General features: G+C 39.8%; 1 protein-coding gene and 1 pseudogene across 5 annotated transcripts in view; both read right to left on the reverse strand.

The window, feature by feature from the left end:
- SCHIP1 (schwannomin interacting protein 1) overlaps positions 1 to 18,123 on the reverse strand; it is a 731,629-nt gene that overhangs the window by 354,662 nt on the left and 358,844 nt on the right. The window lies entirely within an intron of this gene.
- LOC109373020 (heterogeneous nuclear ribonucleoprotein C-like) overlaps positions 15,162 to 18,123 on the reverse strand; it is a 107,950-nt pseudogene continuing 104,988 nt past the window's right edge.

Here is an 18,123-nt window from a genome sequence, read left to right on the forward strand (position 1 = left end):
TCTTCTTGATATTTCTTCCTTGTATATCAACTCATGGTACCCACAGACGCTGGTTATTATTTGAAAGTAAAAGTTGTTTTATTTTTGAACTGGAAGAAGATGTTTTTAAAAATTACCCAAGTTACATTAGAGCATTCTCATTGTAAACGATTCAAATTATAAAAATTATCTTAGCAAAATACTGAAGGGCCTCTTCATACTCAACCCTTGTATTTCCCAGAAGTAACCAGAGTTGACAACCTGGTGTGCGTCCTTCCAATCTCCTTTCTACAAAATTACAAATGTATATAGACATATACAGATATATAGATTTTTCATATAAAGGAGTCCATACCATGTGCATTCTTCTACTACCACTTTGTTTATCAATATATCTTGGCACTTGTTCTATTATCTTTGTACACACTGATCATCTTTTTTAGTGGGTATAGAATAATCTAAAGTCTAGCTGTCTTGTAATTTGTTTGCTCACTTCACTCGTGATAAATTTAGATTTCCCCCCTAATCTTTGACTGCTCTAAGCCAGACTGCATTGTTGAACGTTCATTGTCCATGTGTGCACACATTTCAGTAGGACAGATTCCTGGGCATGGATGGTCATTGAGCACACACACTTAAAATGTCAATACGTGCCACCACATTGCTTTCCGCAAAAGCTTAGCCAATTATTTGTGCTTTTGTCAATTTTTTTCAGAGAGCCCAAAACAGGCATTTCCATTCTAAAGAGGAAGATGGTTAATTGTCTTCTCATCACAAGTTCAGACTGGATAAATTCAGTGATTGTGTGTGTGTGTGTGTATATATATATATATATGTATATATATATATGTATATATATATGTGTGTGTGTGTGTGTGTGTGTGTGTGCGCGCGCATGTGCGTGTGTGCGTGCGCACACAATGCAATGAATTTGCACAGGGTGTTGGCCCTTTATATCAAACTTATATTGAAAATGTCCATAAGTAAATAAATGTTTCTAATTCAGAGGTCTAATTTCACAGGAATACTAACTAGTTCATAGAGATAGAGGGCATGGCCATGGGCAGAAGGAAAGGGTAAGGCAAACATTTTATTATTCATCAAGATATGAATATCAACACCTCATTATTAGACAAAATTTAAAAAGAAAATACTCTAAAAGTGTTGCATGATTAAAATAAAAAATGGAAAAGACTTTATATCATTCAGTCAACACATAAAATTAATCAGTGTTATGGCTTGCATTTTATCACTGCATACAGTGGAGCAAGAGCAATTAAAACATTGCATTAGCTCAACACTTATGAATTTGGGCAAGAAGCATGTACTAAAAAGGGGCCCAAGAGAAACATGGAGGCTTAGAATTATCTTTTTATTCAACATGTGTTCTATTATCTTGGGAACTCCATAATCTGTGACAAAACTCTCATAGCTAGGCTAATTACCTTAATAAGACCTACTTTAAAAATAAATCCAAAGCAGATGCCACAACTGGACCTGGTGACAAACATTTATCCTCCTCATGGTGTTTTGATTTTCCTGTGGCATTGCACAGTTGGTTCCTGATTTCCACTTTGATGGTATCGAAGGGTAGCCTAATTCTTGCCAAATGTATGCAGTAGGATGCCTATTTTCTATGGGGCTGCTCCAGGCTTCTTTCTGTGCCCTTTCTCCTCAGATATCTCAATTCCTCCTAGCTGCCAGTGCTGCCCCTAGAGAGCCATCTGCCGTGTCATCTCTGCCCTGCTCAGACCCTCCCCGCTCCTTCATTCCCACATCCAATTCTCTCCATGAACTTGAGCTAACATTCATTGATGCCTGCTCTGTGCTCAGCTTCCCGCATCATGCCAGGTACTCGGATGCAGGAAGAAAGCCCAATTGCAACTCCCAGGAAAATTTCAACTTAGTGACATTTTCTAGAGTTAATTTGAAAAGTTTATTTAAGGTCAAGTGTTATGGAAGATAAAGTCTAACCAATCTGTCACTGATTCTATATCACACCCATAATATAGCAGGGACCTTAAAAGACTAAGGAATGTAAAACTTAAGCCACTGGGTCAAGGCCAGTAGAGCACACTTTTTATTTTCCCTTGTGTTGAGGGCCACTTTCATACCGAGAAGGTGACTCCATCTCCCTTTTGAGATTCCCTCAAGCAAACAACAATAGACACTTTTCTTACATGGGCTTATATCACTCAGACCTGTTATGGATGGCAACATTTATTTTCTGTATTTACGGCGCCAATCTTGGTTTTATGTATTTGATTTATCTTTCCTTCTCAGGCAGAGAACTCATAGCAATACTGATGGCCTGTGTCAAGTTAGGCCAACTTATCTGAAAAGAATTTATACTTTAGCCAAGTGCTCCCCTCTTCACATTGAAGAAAGCAGCTCCAACTCTGAAATGCAGGGTTCCTGTTTGTTGCACTGCCTGCTAAACTCTGCCCAGCAGGGTTTCCATGAACTGTAATATGGAGCTCTGGAACGAGTCTAGGCTGGTATGGGGAATGGCCACAAATTACTCTGGGGAGACAGACCTCTGGCCATTGACCATGAGGAAAGAACTGCTGAGAGAAGTGTGTCAGCCTGGACACCTGAGGCAGTTGCAAACCTCAGAAAAACAAAAATGATTATACTAAACCAACCAAACCAAACCAAACTAACCAAACTAAACCAATAACCATAGTTATGAACTGCTTCTCTCAACGGTAGACTAACATTCCCGTTTTCTGTAAGGAAAGCAAGGAAAGCAAACAGTACCTTACTCCACATGTGACAATACTATGCTGTACACTTAAAACTTTAAAAGGGTAGATCTCATGTTATCTGTTCTTACCGTACACACACACACACACACACACACACACACACACACACACACACACACACAATAAAAATTAAAAAAAAAAGACAGTCTGAATCTCAGAATTACTAGAATTTTCAATGCAAAGTCATCCTCTGAAGTAACCCGCACAGGCCTCTGCTCTGCTCGAGGTGCCGCTAGCTCATTCTCACAGGCACAAATCTTCAAAATCCAGACCACTGTGGCAGACAGTGTTAGCTGCCAGACAACATTTACTTCCTTACTTCTTCCTTACTATTAGAATCCCAATTTCATATGGAGCAATAATATGTTCAAGTAAATGATCCCTTCAGACTCCCTTGCAGCTAGGGGTGGCGAAGTGACCTATCTCCGGCCTCTGAGACACAAGTAGAAGTTGCTGTCCCACGACGCCCTCTTCTTTCCTGGAACGTGTCTGCACAGGAGCCATGAAGAATAAAGCCACCCACTTTATTCTAACCATGAAGAAATTCTAGGTGGGTAGAAGGAGCCCATGCCTCTGACGGTGCGTTTGAGTGGCTGGACCAGCTCTGGATTGCCTTCCCTGGGTCTTCTCCTGTGTGAGTTCATTCCTCATGTCTTTAGTCTGGATTTCTGATACTCACTGCAGGAGGCAGGTCCCTGATGCGGCCATTTTTCTTAAAGAATGCCTTCTTTTGACATTGTGTTTCTGAGACTTTAAAATAATGAGAACTTTAAGTTCCAAAGTTCATGGTACACACACCTGGCATTCCTGGGAAGTATAGTAGTAACTGTTAAAGGTTTTGGAAGGCTGCAGCTGGGGGTTGTAGGCAAGAGCTTACTGGCCCATCTTCTAGAAAATAGTAATGCTGAGGTTGGCAGCTCACAGTGCTACATAGATTATAGAATATTTCACAAAACAATTCATCTGCCAATTATCAAGTCCCTACTAGGCATTGGGAACTTTATAGATGTTAACTCTAAATCCACATGGCAAGTCTGCAATGGTGGTGTTACGGTGCCTGTTTATCAAATAAAAAGACAGAAAGAGAGCAACTTGCTCAAGATCATAGGGCTAGTCAGTGGAAGAGCTGAGATTCACCCTCTAGCAGATGCCAAAACCCGTGCTCGCTCAGCAAAACAGCCAATAGTATGTTACTTTATTTTCTCCTCATAACAAGTCCATTAGGTAATTATATTTCCCATTTTACCTAGAAGAAAGTGAGTGTCCAGAGAGATATTTAGTTACAGGCCCGAAATCTCACAATCAATCACTTTAGGTTCCAAAAGCAGCACTCTTTCTACTCCACCAAAATATAGCTCCTCAGAGATTTCTGGAATGTTCCCCTCCACACACACTAATATTTACGAAGTGTTTACTAGGTGCCTGGTACTATGTTTGTAATTCTTATTTTACAGATGAGGAAACTGACCCTCAGAGATGAAGTAATTATTCAAAGTCATGCAGAGGAGTTAAGTGTATGACTGGAAATGGCTGGCTCCTCAGACTTTCTCATCACCTCCACACCTCTAAGACTAATGCCATTCTTGAGACAATGGGGAGAAAGGTTAGTTACCCATAAAGTGTGAGGGAGTAGGGAAGAAAGGATTTCTAGAAATTTCCTTGGAACCAAAGGTTGATTTTGAGAACTTGGCTCTGTTTGTCCAAGAGGCAATGCTGGGGCTTTTTCCTCAAGGTCAAATATGTAAAGTACTAAAGACAGAGCTGTGAAATTACTATCCATGACCAGGATGTAAAACGTACACTTACTCTTTAAAAACCAAAAGGGGGGCCGGCCGAGTGGCGCGATGGTTAAGAACTGGCTTGGGACGCCAGAGGGCCCCGGTTCGGATCCCACATATGAGGGCCAGTGACACTGCCCTCTACAGCTAAGATGCTGAACAACAGCTCAACCTGGAGCTGGGCTGCCATGAGTCGCCGGCGACGGCGTAGGCTGCAGCCCCTGTGGCAGTGGGTTGCCATGGGCTACCGTATGTAGCCAGCAGCCAGCGTGAGTGGCCAGCAGCCGCAGTGAGCAGCCGTCCAGAAGCCAGCGACTGATCTGCCTCGCCCAGGAAGAGCGCAATGATGGTGCCAACTTGGGCCAGTGAAGCAACGTCCTCCACAACTAGACTGAAGAACAAAAAAACGACAGCAACTTGTCTGTTCCCCTTCCCCCAATTCCCTAGCACTGTTCCCATCCCCCCAATTCCCCAATAAAATAAAATAAAAAAAACAACAAACAACAAAAAAAACAAAAGGGAGAGGAGAACCCAATACACTGAAAAACTAAAATGTTATCATCCTTAATAACCCAGCCTAGAAATTAATGAGCTGTAGGAATCCAAAGAGTCATTTTGCTTTTTGGCTCAGGCAGAAAACACTGATGGAATTCTGTTCCAATACATTGTAGAGCTTTGTAATTGTTTCCCTAAATGGTCAATAGTTTTAATTTGTATATAATATGTGATTTTAATCACCCTAGGCAACTGTTTATGTAGGGGTTTTTTTTTTTTCTCACAGAACCTGCGATATGAGCAATATTTAAGTAGAGCGTCTCAGCTGACTTTTTCAAAGAAGATAAATGCCTGTATTTAAAACAGAGACTATTGTTTGGGTATATCAACAAAATACAGATGAAGCCCCTTCATATAATATGCATATGATGATGTACCCACTCAATTCTGATTCTGAGTTAGAAAAACTTCCTGGCATCACTTGGCTGTTGCCATTTATGCTACTGGGATTTTGGTCTACATTTGGAAGACCCCAGCTGGCGTGAGAAACTTCACTCTAGTCATCATCATCTATGCCACACACAGTAGGTCTAACTACACAACTGCCTCTTAAAATGAATTTTCACCTTCCATCCAGTTTTAATGAGGCCATATTGATATAGCTTAAGGGTAAAAATTAGAATATATGTTTAATAAAATAATAATAAATTTTTCATTTGTATTAAATGTTTAAGAAGTGAGGCAACTAGTTATCTGAATATTCTGGTTTACCAGCTAACATAAAATATGCATGAATCATAATTTTCAACTAATCAGAATATAATATAAACTCCTATGATTATGCCTGCTAACATTTAATGTGGTTAGTGATGGGTTCTGGTGCCTCCTCTACACCCCCCCCCTTTTTTTTTTAAGATTTTATTGGGTATTGGGGGAGGGGGACTGCGTTGGGGAATTGGGAAAGAGGACCAGACAAGTTGCTGTACTTTTTATTTTTTAAAAGATAACTTTTTATTGTTTATACTTTTTTTTTGTCCTTTTGTTCTTCAGTCTAGTTGTGGAGGACGTCGCTTCACTGGCCCATGTTGGTATTATCATTGCACTCTTCCCAGGTGATGCAGATCAGTTGCCGGCCACTGGACGGCTGCTCATGGCGGCTGTTGGCAGCTCACGCTGGCTGCCAGCCACTCATGGTAGCTTATGGCAGCTCACTGCAGCTTCACTGCAGCCTATGCTGTTGCCGGCGACACACGGCAGCCCAGCTCCAGGTCAAGCTGCTGCTCACCATCTTAGCTGTAGAGGGCAGTGTCACTGGCCCATGTGGGATCTGAACCGGGGCCCTGCTGCTCAGAGCTGGCATTCCAAGCCAACTCTTAACCAACTCAGCCAGCTCCCTACCCCCATTTTTAAATGCAGGAGGAAGTGATGTCTCTTTGGAACTGTCTTAGTTCACAGTATGCTCTGTAGGTACAATAGAAATTAAACTCTTTTTTGGAGCTCCAGTGGCGCAATCAGTTAGCGCATGGTCCTTATATGAAATTAAACTCTTATTTTATTTTATTTTGTGGGATTTTGGAGGAACATTACAGACCAGCTGAAGCCCTGTTTTTTTTTTAATTCACTGTATAACAAAGTGACCTCACATATGTATTTTTTAATTCCACTTACCATATAATGAGGGGTTTTGCTGTACTCAGTAATAATGGTTACTATTTATTGAGCAACTACAATACACATAAACATTACAAACATATGTATGAATGTAATATGCTTACATACATATATAACATATAAACATATATAGTCATGTATATATTTACTGGAATTTATTTACATGTATAAATCCATACACAGCCATGCAAACACCATACATCAACACTGTCATTGATAAAGAAGACAAGTATATGTATTTTAAAAATATTATCAACTTTATCATAAATTTTACTTCTAATTAACTCCAAAAACCAATGTGTCTATTTAGTAGAAGTAGAATGCAAGAAGTTAAAAAATAGATTATCTTTTATAAGCTTTCTGGAAACTTTTGATTGTTCTTACTTCTTTCACTGTTTTTTTGCAGATTAAACTGAATTCTATCTAGACCCAGTTAAGAAAATAAAATCATTATGTTAAGGAATCTTTTGTCTTTCAGTTAGAAATAATAATAATAAATGCAGCTTTGATAGGGAAGGGGAAATAACAAGAACAATTTGAGTGCCCATGAAAGTGATTCCTAAATTTGAGTCAGTTTAGGGAGAAAAAAATCCCCCCTAAACAGCTGCTTGGTTAATGGCTAGTGAAAAACTGTGGGAGCTATGTCAGCAATCACCAAATTGCAGCTAAACTAATTGCTTGGGAGGCTGCTTTGAAGACAGATACGATATACTGGTGAAATTTTATGGAAAGTTACAAATGGTGTACGAGTCCTGACCTGCTTCTCCTTAAATGGACAAGGTAGTCCTTACCAGCGAGGCCTCTTCTCCTCTCTCCCCTTTCTGTCCACCCACTGCCCCTGATCCCACTGCATGGCCATTTGTTCACTTGTCATTCAGTAAAAATGTATTATTACTCACTGTAGGACACTGCCAGAAATCCGACTGCAAGCCCTTTCCCATGTTGCTAACTCCTGCCCTGAGATGGGGGCTGGAGGGTGGAAGAGGCCATTTGGTCTCGGTGTGGACCCATACATGAATCACTCTCACATCTTAAATTATCGTGCATTTCAGAGGTAGGGGATGGGATTGGCATTTGGCTATTTATGTCTTTCTCCTTAATCCCTAGCAGCGAAAGCATCTATACTAGAAAAACACATTCAAAATATAAACTATTTCTATGACTGACAAAGACACCTATATTTATGGAAACTAGTTGATAAAAAATACGTTTGCATAGTTTTCACAGTGACTTAAAATTAGTGTCTATAGGTCGGGGTGTTCAACAGGATGATAAATGCACATTCGGCTGAATCTCTCTTAACTCCTGCATTTCACAGAATCTTCAAGGCTTCAGTAGCTGGTTGTTAGACGATTTCGGCTCAGGGCAACCTCAAAATTTAATTCTAAACTCTTTACAACTGAGGACAGATTTTCTCTCTCTTTTAAAAGCTGTTCATGTCTTCTTTTGAAGGAAGGGCATGGGTAATAAATACAGGCAGGTGTATTATTTTATCTAAGTGGGCAAGACAGACAATGGCTTCATGAAGAAGCACAGAGAGTGCTGGGAGAGGTAACACTGACATCAGGCTAACTCGCTAGTCGTCAACACTCCTTTCTTAAAGAATGTTTCTTTAATAGCATCAAGAGGAAATGTAATTTATGTAAAGATTCACGCACAATGCCTGACACCAGCAGGAACCTAGTAATTATTAGTGTCCTATTCTTATGGATTCCCCTCAAGTATGCACCAATGTGTGTGGGTACACACACGTACGTACACACACACACACACACACACACACACACACACACACACACACACACACACACACTTCAACCAAAACAGCCCTCTCTCATTCAAGGCATGCCGGCTGCCATTCTGCTCTTTTACAAATCATCCTCCCCATTTTGTCTCACTTTGCCCTTTGCCCAGTTTTCTGGAATTCCCTGGAGGGAATAATGCGGAGGACACCTTGTGCGTTCCTAACAGGCTATTAGGTTAAAAGGGGGGAAAAGGCATTATCTTTTTCTGTGATACAAAATAAACAAGTAATGTTAAGTGTAGTAATTACTGTTTTCTCAAATCACAGCATGCAGCCAAGTGCTTATAAGAGCCACAGTCATGAATTACATAGTGCTTTCTTCCCAGTTTGACTTGCTACAGAATCAAAATGAGATGCCATCCAGTCCCACCAAGCTGGCAGCTACTCCTACCTCTCAGAGTCCACTTGTAGAAGAACAGGCTGGTGATAGTGTCGCCATATTTAGCAAATAAAAACACAGAACTCCCAGTTAAATTGGAACTTTAGATAAATAAATATATATGTGTGGTGCCAAAAAAAATGTATACAAATGGACACTTTGGTCAACGTTACTCAAGTACTAGTTCACCGTAATCAGAAGTGTCTGGAGGCTGATGGTAACCACTTTGAGCACCTCTTGTAATTGCGGAAGTCAAACGTGACTTGCATTCATCTTTCGTTATCGGTATATATTGAGTATTACAATTAATACAGTTTTCCTTTCTTAAAATGTGTATACTTTTTTTGGCACCCTCTGTGTATATATATACACATATACATATAATGTTCCAAGTATTACATGGGATATACTTATAGTAAAAAAAAAGTTCTTTAACTGAAATTCCAATGAAACTGGGCATTTTGCATTTTATCTGAGTATGCAAGAACTAGGCTACGAGGTTCACTCTGTCTTAGTGATCTTTTAAGAGCTCTGGCCTATATACATAAAAACATTTTTTAAAGAAAACAATTTATATGGAGGTGGCTCTCACACTTAGGGTACATGAGAATCATCTGCAATGTTTCTTAAAACACATTGTGCTGGGCCCCCAACTCCAGAATTTTTGATGCAGTAGGTCTGGGTGGGGCCTGAGAATTTGCTTTTCTGATAAGACCCCAGGTCATGCTGATGATTCTTGGTCATTAGAGACTTCAAGGTGGACTTTGCCCATCCTGATTCATCACGAGCCAATCTTACACAATAAAGGATCCTGGACCACAGAACCCAACCTACTGGGGGCAGTTTGAATCTGAATCATGGATGCTCGGGATGGTTTTCATCTCCTACACACATAGTTCCTGAGTCTTTTACTTCCCAGCTTTTCCTCTGACCAAAAATACATGCCCTTTTTTGTAGACATTTGTTTAATTACCAGAAAACAGCAAGTTATTTCAAGCAATCTTCATTGAATAGAGAAACTAACTTTTAAATTATGTTAATCATTTTTTTTTAATCTGTTATCTGTTGCTCTGTAGATCCTGTCAGCTGCCCAATCAGGGCTGCTGGAGTCTGGTCTTCCTTCTTTACTAATCAGACTTCCATCCTAGAGACAAATGGCTAAATTTCGTGGGGCCTCAGTTTTCTCATTTGTAAAACGCAGGTGGAGAGTTCAACTGACATTCAGGGAAATCCCTCTTTTAAGTTATGGCTCATGTGTCTAAATATCCAGTGTAAAATATAATTAAATCAATAAAAACAAACTAGCCAACCCACTGCCTACTTATGAAAAATAAATTACTTGATTATTTAAAACTTAAGCAACTTGTTTAACCATATACAGATTCAATCTGACTATATGTGGGGGGGAAAAAGGGGACAGCCTTCTTGCAGTATTGCAAAATTGATGACATAAAGAATACCATAGGGCCGGCCGAGTGGCGTGATGGTTAAGAACTGGCTTGGGACAGCCAGAGGGCCCTGGTTTGAATCCCACATATGAGGGCCAGTGACACTGCCCTCCACAACTAAGATGCTGAACAACAGCTCAACCTGGAGCTGGGCTGCCGTGAGTCGCCGGCGGCAATGGGATAGGCTGCAGCCCCTGCTGCAGTGGGTTGCCATGGGCTACCGTGTGTAGCCAGCAGCCAGCGTGAGCGGCCAGCAGCCGCAGTGTGCGGCCATCCAGAAGCCAGCGACTGATCTGCCTCGCCCGGGAACAGCGCAATGATGGTGCCAACTTGGGCCAGTGAAGCAGCGTCCTCCACAACTAGACTGAAGAACAAAACGGCAGCAACTTGTCTGTTCCCCTTCCCCTAATTCCCCAGTGCTGTTCCCATCCCCCTAATTCCCCAATAAAAGTCTTTAAAAAAAAAAAAGAATACCATAAAGTGTATTCTACATCCTGAATAGAGAACCTGAGGTCTTTGGCTTTCTTGTAGATGCTCCACAACTATGCCCATGGAATCTGAGAAACGCAGCATTCCCTGACCCAGCTTTTGGATTTTTTGAACTTTATTTTAACAAACCTTTTTTTTCCTGAGTTACAAAAGTAATGGATGAGAAAACTTGGAAAATTCAGGAAAATATCAAAGGGAACATACTACTCATTAGGAATCCCATTCTTTAATCACTGTTAAAACTTTAACATTAAATTCTAGTCTTTATTTTCAACTTTTTCTGATGTTAGTTTAGTATTGCATATAAAATATGGCATTCTATTTTTCTGGCTTAATATTATAATAATATGTGTACATTTCCTTATGCTTTTAAAGCCTTTGTAAACATCACTTTAAAACTTGATGCATAATAACCCATTATATAAATGTATCATAATTCATGACAATTACTATACTACTTTACGCTGGGACTTTAGGAAAGGTCAATTTTTTCATAAATAGGTCTAGTTTTTGTTTTGTTTTTGGTGGCACAGCCTATACATCATAGTGCATATCTGTAATTTAAATAAAAATTAAAACCACTGAATCTGCTCTTGTAAAACCTTGTTGAATCCTGCTATTTAGAACCTCTGTCAACCAAAGGCAGGTCCCTCCCCAACCACATATGAAAAGCCCTCTATAAGAAAATATTCAGTTAAGGAATTTAAGACCTTATAGAAAAAAACAGGGCTGGGGGATGGAGGTGAAACACATTAAAAATATTGAGGACAATAAACTCAAGCCATTATGATGTCAAGGTCATATCAATGGCATGCTACAGATTGTAAATTAATGCTAGTGAGTACAATACAACCAATTTTGATTTATCAACTCCTGACTGCCTTGACACATCTTGGATTCTTCCTTGAAGTCTCACTAAACTGCCTGTGAAGTTATTTTGAATTGTCGCAAATGGACTGCCCACTGAGGGACATAGTTGTTCTTCTCTGACTGGCCCTTCAACCCAAGACGTTTTTTGAGTTTTTCCACCTCTGAGCTGTGAACTTCCAGAGGCTTCTTACATCCTACCCAAGCCGCAGGTGGCAGCTTCCAGGCACAGTCTCTGGCTTACACCGCTCAGCACCTGCCTGCCTACAGGAGCCGAGTGTGGATCCTGCCTGGGTTTACTTGCCCACAGGTGCCTTTATTTTTCCCAAGACCTTGCTGTAAAAGTTTCAACTCCTGCCACAACTTTTGTCTTACTTTTTATTGCTATTCCCAGCTCTCAAATTCTTCTTTTTCTAATCACTTCCAACTGGAGTGACTCCCAGATAATGAAACAGCATTTTGAAGCTGCCAAAGACAGATGCAGAAGGGACCACATATATGAAAAATTTAAGAACAAGCAACTCAAAGACGAGTACTAGGTATTAGGAGAGAGATTCTATATTTGTCAGCACGAAGCTTTTAAGAAAGTAAAACCAGTAATAAGCTCATATCAAGGCTTAGTTATTTTTATTGAACTGTAATTTAAATACCATAAAATTCACTCTTTTCAAGTATACAATTCCTAGGTGTTTATTATAGTCATAGAGTTGTGCAATCATCACCACTAATTCCAGAATATTTTCTTCACACCCCCCACCCCAAAACCCTGCACTCATTAGAAATCATTTCCCATTGCTCCCTTTCCCCATCCCCTGACAGCCTCTAATCTACTTTCGTCTCTATGGAAGCCTATCATGGACATTTACTATAAATGGAATCATACAATATGTGGCTTATCTGTATTCGTACAATGTTTTCAGGGTTTATCCACATTGTTGCATGTACCAGTACTTCATTCCTGGGTTATGACTGAATAATATTTCATTGTCTGAAATATCACATTTTGTTTATCCACTCATCATGTGGTGGACATTTGGGTTGTTTCTGCATTTTATCTACAAATAATGCTGCCATGAACATTGGTGTACATGGTTTAGTATGGATATATGTTTCCTAATCTGTGGGTTATAAATTTAGGAGTAAAATTGCTGGGTCATATGGTAGCTCCATGTCTAACCTCTTGAGGAGCTGCCAAACTGATTTCCAAAGCAGCTGCATCGTTTTACGTTCCTACCAGCAATGCATGAAGGTTCCAATTTTTCTGCATCCCCATGAACGGTTAGTGTCCATCTTTTTTTTTTTTTTAATTATAGCCAGGCTAATGATATGAAATCGTATCTCATGGTGTTCAAGGTTTAATTTTAAAAGTTACGGTCAAGACATCCCTCAATGGGTACGGGACACATTCAATTTGATTGTCTGCACTGGAGGTCTCTGAGGTTGCACCTCAGGAGCCATATTTGGCCAGTGGACGGGTTTCTTTTGGCCATTAGGTGGGCATGAATTCTCTAGTTCCTCGGTGTGTTAGAGCCTCCCTCCCCCACTTATCTAACATTTGGTTGGATTCACGCCTTCATATTACCTGCCTGGCTTCTGTGGGCATGAGTTTGAGACCCTACCTATACTTTTAATTTCTGTATCTTGATATTTTATTCTATTATTGTTATAACACTGAAACTGGCTATCGTTTAGAAAGATTTTGAAATGGGCTACGGAGATTAAGCTTTCTGAAATGCAAAACTTAAGTTAATCAATATTCTTCATTCATAGGCCAGTCTATTGAATCAGGGCCTTAAAATTCCTCCTCCAATTCTAGTGTGTTGGCACGTCATTTTGGGGATTGGGAAGGCACACTGACTAAAGAAGGCACATCAGGAACACACTTACAGAAACAGTCTATCTTCCCTTTCAGAAATCTTGAGGTTTTCTGATTCTATGGAATGGTCAGAAAAAAAATGCAAAGCTGAAATCTCATTTATAAAATCAAATCACTGAGACATTAAAGGTTCGTTACAAACTTGGATGTTTTGGTTTTGTATCGTAATAACAGGACTCTAGGATATCAAACAGATAGTGGAGATGAATGATTACCGAAAAATGCTTCAAAGGAGATCAATACACTTAATAAGAGAATAGTCCATTTTCAGAGTGGATCAGTGTGCATCAGAAACCAGACACTTTTATTTATAGAGACAATTCTAGCCTGCATTTTGGAATAAGAGGCTACCTGTACCCAAGTTCTAAAGACAATTGGGGTGGGAGGGAAGGAGGGAATTAAATTATACAGAAAGAAAATAATCTTTTCAAAATAGGTTATATAAACTACTTAGCACTTGAACTATCTAGCCATACCAATTTCTTCTTGATTTCAGCAAGTCTCTATTTGAAATTCAATAGATGGATAAATACAAAGTAAAATGTCTACAAATCTAAATGCTTTAACCACTCAATGTTTATGAACTTTTAGTTTTTTGATGTTTTGGTGGGGTTTGTTTTTTTGTTTTGGTTTTGTCTCAATCTTTAGAATCTTGTAGTCCTATTTCCTGTAGGGCAGATTTCAGGGCATTAGAAATCTGTTTTCCAAATTCAATAAAAATAGGTTTTCAGCATCAGACATACTGTAAAAATTGTACAGGGTGTAGCGAAATTTACTTTTAAGAATTAACAGGATTTCCTAAAGGATATATTTTCCTGTCAAACCTAATCCTCGTGATCAAAAACTATCACTCCAAGTAATTCTTTATGATTTCTTCTATTCACGTTTTTCTAAGCTTATTCTTACATATCCTCCAGGGTATCTTTTATTACAGGAATTGCTGACTTTTATGACAAAAAAGAAACATGCTTTATATTTAGATGACAAAGTGAAAGAGTCAATGTTTTTTTCTTTTTCTAGTGGTATTTTAAAATATATATGCCATTTTTATAATTCTGATTTTCCCCCAATTGCAGCCTAAAGCATCGACAGCAAATTGCCTCATCTTTTTCCAATAATTGGTAATAAATTATACAATTGTAGTCAGTACTGTTCTTTCTTTCTTTCTTCAAATTCCTGGTTTAATAAAGCCATGTTTATTTTGAGGGAAAAAAGGTCCCAAAGGCTGTTCACAAAAATAACCCAGAGTATCAACTTTAGAAAACAAATCTTAAGACTATTACACTAATTATTTTCCTAGAGGATGCATTTGACATGCCAACTGTCATTCACAAAAATACACTGTGACATTTGTTGAACAGCCCCTTGCAGCACTCCTTTGTGGGGTACAACACACATACCTCTAACTCAAAGCTGCTCTCAGGTGCTACTCAGCTAATGGATTGCCTTTGCAGTTAGGGAGGCAACTAACTACCGAGCTCATTTACAAATGGAAAGCACTGTACTCCCTGAAAAACAACAACAGATTACTCTGGATACAGCTGATAAAAACTGTACATCCTTTCTATTGGTAAGTCATAAATAGGTATCAAAATTAGAGGCAAATATTACAGGGTAAGACTTGACGTAATTACTAGGAATGTCGAAGGAAGGAGAGACGGGACTGGGAGCAGGGCAATGTGAATGAATGAACATGGGAGGACAGGATGGGGAGAGTGCTGAGCATGTGCTGAAGATACTAGGGGAGAGGATCCGGTGAGAAATTTGATCTTAGACAAGCGCCCAGGTAAAGAAATAATGGGACAAGATTCTGAAACCCCACTATGTGCATAAGGGTCATCCTCACCATTGGCACTGTCACTGTCATCCCTCCTTCCTCAGCCTCTTTTTCACCATCCTTGATCAACTCCAGTTGGTCATCCCCCATCTTCATTATCATCATCACCCAGTAGGTCCCCCTCCTCAGCAGGCAGCTACACCCCCTCAGACTCCATTTTCATGTTAGTCTCACCTTTCTTCAGGGAGCTGCTGCTCTGCTCCTCTTCTGACTTATCATTCTTCACCTTTACTCCTTGATTGCTCTGTTCTTTTTCAGTTTTTCCAGGCTTTCCAGTAGCGAATCCACTTTTCATTTTATCTGGGTCAGTTGATTCTTGATGGTCTGAAGGTCATCTCCTTTCAGCTTTCCAGACTTGGAAAAACATCCTCACTGTGCACTCTTAGAATCAAAGCCATTTTTGCCCCTTCCTGAGGTGTTTCCGGAACACGCTGGGTTGGGAGGGCAGTACAGCAGAGCCACTGCGGGAAGAGGAACACGTGCTGTGTACCTGTGCATCCTGTCACAACAATCCCGTTGAAAGTCATAGTCCAAGTCAAAAGAGGAGCCGTACAACTCCGCTGCAGACCATTTCACCCCTGCTTTTCCTCTGTTCACTTTTGGCTCTGCAGCCAGATGAACACCTAAAACTCAGCCAGCAATCAGTCTGCCATCCTCTCTTGCCACAGTCGCCCGGGAATTCTCTCCTTCACATACTGAACGAAGGCCAAGCCGTTATGAACAGAGCAACCCACAGTTCTGCCATAGTTTGAGAAGACTGCCTCCACATCAAGTTTCTTGACCACAAGAGTATTGAGATTCCACAGAATACATTGGAGTTCATGGAGTGAGGGTCTGTCCTGTTGGCCACTGTCTTTGATGATAAGGTTCTTCACAAAGCCAAAAAACCGAGGGGAAGGGAGGCGAGATTCGATTCTGAACCTCTGACTACCGGTTCTATGTGAAGTGACTGCTCCTGGAGGTCAGGAACATGGTGACAACCACTCTGCTGTCGTCTCTTCACAAAATGGCCTAGCCCGTACTGTTCCGATGGACCTGAGGAAGTCCTTCAGCCTACAGCTACACACACAACGGGTATAACTGTTGCAAATGGACCTGAGGCAATATGGTTTTTATTGAGCTCATTAAGAAAGAGAACCACGTCAGACAGTCTTTCTATTTTTCTGTGATACAAAATAATGACCATGCACTGGGACCTGTAAATCAGGGTTCTTGCAACCTGTTGTGTCACAATGTAGGTGAATCAGAGAGGACCATGTTTAACTCGGTTGCATCACAACTCCCTATGTGATTCCTCAGGATATACGTACTTCTTCCATGGAGTCCTTGCCTCAGAGGGAGACCTAATCAAAAACAGGATAGCCCTTCCTGTCTGCCCCGACCCCAAATACCCAGGCTGAGCACACACTGGCTTTCCTGCAGGTCAGGCCAGAAGGACTGGTGGAGCCCTCAGCCTTGTGGACTGTGGGCAGTTCCCTCTGGCATAGACTGGTGGTCGTGAGTCCTTCATCCTCCTTCACACTTTCCATTCCTTCCCCTGAAGACTTTAAGTACCTTCCATGAAAACATTTTTAAAGTGCATGTTTAATTAAGAATCTTACAGAAAGATTGGCAAGTAAAAGTCACTGATACTATTAACACAACTACAGCCTAACACAACTATATCCAGTGTGTCTTTCAGGGAGTACAGCATACTGAGGCAATAGAGGATAATAGTTAAGAAGACTGCCTGTGTTCAAACACTGGCAATTATACTTAATAGCTGTGTGACTTTGGACAAATTACTTAACCTCTCTGTAGCACAAATTTCTAATTGAGAAAATGGAGGTCATGGAGTGGTGAGGATTCAGATTTTATAATACTGCCTGGCATAGTATGAGCTGTATGAGCACTTGCTGTTATGCTTAAGCAGTGTTTTTTGTCTTTTTTCTCTACTACATGACTCTTCAAAAACATAGTTGAGTAGATAATATGCATACAATGTTGTATTATGCTTGTTTCACTTAAGATCATAACAATTACTTCCCATGCTGTTTTATAGTTTGCATAATTAGAATCGCAATGACTGCATACTATTCTACCTAGTACAAGAGTTAACATTGAAATTGATTTAGTTTTCTCATTGTTATGAATAATACTGTAATAAATAGCTTTGTTTTCCTTTATTTGAAATAATAAGGTAAAAAAATGACCAGAAGAGGGAACACTTTTGTATGTCAGAAGTGTCTTTCTGAATGAGATGTACAAATTTCTACTATCAGCAGCAAGAAAAGAGCTCATAGATGTTACTGTACCCATAACAGAATAGCACACTATGATAAAAATAATGTGCATTTTAATATTTACCACATTAAAATACTTCTGTAAGATTGGTGTGACAGTCATACTTACATTTATGTGGATGATGTGATTAAGTATTTTGCACAATTATATACTGCAGAGGTATCTAATAATTTCTTTTTAACTATATTGTAGGATAGCAAACATCTCTTTTTGCTATATTTTCTGGAAATAACTTCTATTCACACATTGTTTTTCTTTTTAAAATTTTATTTATATGGGGATATATACCGTATTTGCCGGCGTATAAGACGACTGGGCGTATAAGACGACCCCCTAACATTTCCACTCAAAATACAGAGTTTGTTATATACTCACCGTATAAGACTACCCCCTCTTCCGCACACCTTCCACACACCAAATAAAAGGTAAAACAATATCAGATTTGATTT

This window comes from Hipposideros armiger, unplaced genomic scaffold, assembly GCF_001890085.2.
Source record: "Hipposideros armiger isolate ML-2016 unplaced genomic scaffold, ASM189008v1 scaffold_16, whole genome shotgun sequence".
Taxonomy (NCBI): domain Eukaryota; kingdom Metazoa; phylum Chordata; class Mammalia; order Chiroptera; family Hipposideridae; genus Hipposideros; species Hipposideros armiger.